This window comes from Nannospalax galili, unplaced genomic scaffold (assembly GCF_000622305.1).
Source record: "Nannospalax galili isolate Female #2095 unplaced genomic scaffold, S.galili_v1.0 scaffold397, whole genome shotgun sequence".
In the NCBI taxonomy this organism is placed as follows: domain Eukaryota; kingdom Metazoa; phylum Chordata; class Mammalia; order Rodentia; family Spalacidae; genus Nannospalax; species Nannospalax galili.
The window spans coordinates 4,211,587-4,214,517 of NW_008341879.1; the positions used below are offsets into that span (position 1 = coordinate 4,211,587).

At 38.6% G+C, this 2,931-nt stretch overlaps 1 non-coding gene across 1 annotated transcript; it reads right to left on the reverse strand.

The window, feature by feature from the left end:
• Positions 1-243: 243 nt before the first annotated feature.
• On the reverse strand, positions 244-346 carry LOC115071141. Its single transcript, XR_003850251.1, has one exon. It is a non-coding gene; the product is annotated as a U6 spliceosomal RNA (small nuclear RNA).
• Between the last annotated feature and the right edge of the window lie 2,585 nt (positions 347-2,931).

The following is a 2,931-nucleotide window of genomic DNA, read 5'->3' on the forward strand; positions in this document are numbered from 1 at the left end:
CCTCTCCTGCAGCACCTTCAGACCTTGCTGTCTGCTGTCTTTGTTGCACAGATGTATTTTATCACTCTCAACACCAAACCAACTATTGCAGACAGAAGCCACTTCCTTTCTCCCATGTGTACTCTCTAGTTTGGCCATCCTTCTGCCTCAGCCTCAATGTGAAAATGAAGGGCAGGTCAATGCTGGAGGACAACTGTGGCCATTGCCTTAAAGAGCATCTGATTTGGATTTTTATTTCTTTTTTGAAATATGGAACACTTCTCAGATTTTTGTGTCATCCTGTGTCGGGGCCATGCTGATTTATTCTGTATTGTTTTATTTTAATAGATGTGCTACTGAAGAAGACGTCTGATTTTCATTTTGAAAAGTCAGCATGAAGACGCTGAGATTCTTGCTTGCTCTATATGTCACTGACTTTAAGGAAAAACATTTAATTCTATCACATCACCCATAAGAAAACATCAAGAGGTTCAAACTCAGCTACTAACATTGCAAAATCAGTTTTTCTATGTGGAGAAAAAAATACTTTCCAGATTTAAGGGACAAGGTTAAAATTAGAACATGGCAAGTCACTCAAAAGTCCAAAATGTTCGTCTTGACACTGTATTTACCCATGCTGGTCTTAAACTCCCTCCTGCCTTGGCCTCTCTGATAGCTGGAGTTACAGGTACAACCATTACACCTGACAGTTTTAACTCTTTAAAACTGAATGCCTTATTCTGAAGCTAAGAATGTATTCACCATTCAAAAATACATTTTCTAATAATACATTTGAACAATAAATTGTGACCAGAGTTTCTTCCTTAAAGTAATTCATTATTCACTAATTGATTCCCCTATCTTGAAAAGAACCAATAGGTTTTTAAAAGTAATTATATGGATATGACCAACTTCCGATTTTTCATTTCTGGAACATATTAATTTTACCTGAATGAGCATCTCTGTTCTATTTGAATGCTTTTACAGCTGAAACGAATCTAGTGATTATATTCGCTGCAGTTAAAGCTAGTTGCTATAGCCCATATATCACTAATTGGAAACCCAGACTTTGGTTTTTTTTATTTTCTTCTTGAAAAGATTACATGAAATACCTTCAGAAATAGCAAAGATGACTTTGTAGGGGTAACATTAGGATTCAATGGCTGTACCGTCCTTCATGGCATAATTAGTAAAAGGCCTAAGATTCATATAATCTGAAGAGGAACCAAGTATCTTCATAGTATAATTAGAAGTAGTAGGCTTTTTCCGTATGCTACATTGAGCAATTCCTACCTGGGAGGAAGCTCATCACAGGAGCAAATGGAGACTGGGAATTAATCACAGCATGTAACTTGCCCATGGGCAGAGTTGAAGCCCCAATGCCATTTAATTCTAACTAATCATTTTGCCTTATGAAGTACTGTCCAACTAAGTGACTCAGATCATTGGAGGTTGTGCAAAAAGACTAAAATACATGGTGGCTAGCAGAATGCCTTCCCTTCCCTCTTGGAATTCTGCATTCCACATAGCAAAGAAACAAACAACAACAAAAAACAATGTAGGAATTTTGCTTCTGGTTCAAGTCTTCTGTTCTTATTAAGTTCCAGTAAAACCAGTAAAGGTCATTGTGATAGGGATATTTTTTTTTCCATCCCTTTGGAATTAAAGCTGACTCACCAAGATTTTAGAATTCTGAGGAAAAATGCTTTCAAATCTGAATCAGTTCAGAGCATTGGAAAACTACCAAGGATTTAACTTGACAATTAGAATGCAACATTTTTTTGTGTGTGGGGGGCATGGTGGGGCACACTTGTAATTCCAGAACTTGGGAAACTGAGGCAGGAGTTTGCGGTCAGCCTGTGTTATATAAAAAGACCCTGTCTCAAAAAAGAGGGGGGAGAACAAAATAGAAATGTGTGATTTTATAAAAGCTCAATTCTTAGGATTTGATAAGTATAAATAGAGGTGGGTTACAGTTAATAATAACCATGCAGGAGTGGCTGAAAGACGGCTCAGTGGTTAAGAGTCCTACAGTACATACTGCTCTTCCAGGACCAGAGTTTATTTCCAGGCACCTGCATTAAATGGCTCACAACTGCCTGTGACTCCAGCTCCAGGGGAGTACAATGCCTCTGACCTCCTTAGAGAGACATCTACAAAAGCACATCCTCTCCCCAACATACACATACACATAATTGAAAATAAACAATTAAAAAAAATGTTTACTCCACGCACAGTGAGTTCTCAATAAAGATTGAGGAACCTATGCTAATATTTAGTCTGTTTGATCTTGTGGCCACTCTGGATCACACCTCCGTGAGTGAAACGCCAACAAATCATACTCTAAGCAATCCTGGCTCTGCTTGCCTCTTTCTCCAGTCTCAACTGAAGCCAGTTTTTTTCACAACAAATTTTTCCCCTTAAAGTATAGGTGAGAATCTGTAGCCTTACAGGAAGCTAGAAAGAAAACCCCGTACCGTGACAGCTAAATTGTCCCTTGCCTAGCCATTCATTGCCTTTGTCATGACTGATACATATTAGGTGCTTAAAGTATGTTGAACTGACCACTGAGGCTAAGACAACTGTGCTCTAAAAGTTAAATGGTGAGTTGAGACACAACTTTGATCCACAATGCAGTGTTCATAGTACTAGTGTTTTAGAGGATAAAGGACCCAAGCATTCCATGTAGGCTTTTCTCCTTCCTACATTTAGTGGTTGGCCTTCTCCCTTAAATGTTAGCCAATTCGATTAGGAAATAAAAATCACTGCCATGTGCATTGTGACCTCCTTCACTTGAGTCTCCCTAAGTCCTTCTTGTGATTCATGAAACATTTCTATCTCAATGAGTAGGAATATCCAAAATCTCAACTGCCTGACTCCTAACTAAGCAAAACAGACTAGATTTGGAAATCAGTTCCACGCAAAGATGTGGGATGCTCCCCCCACCAAAAA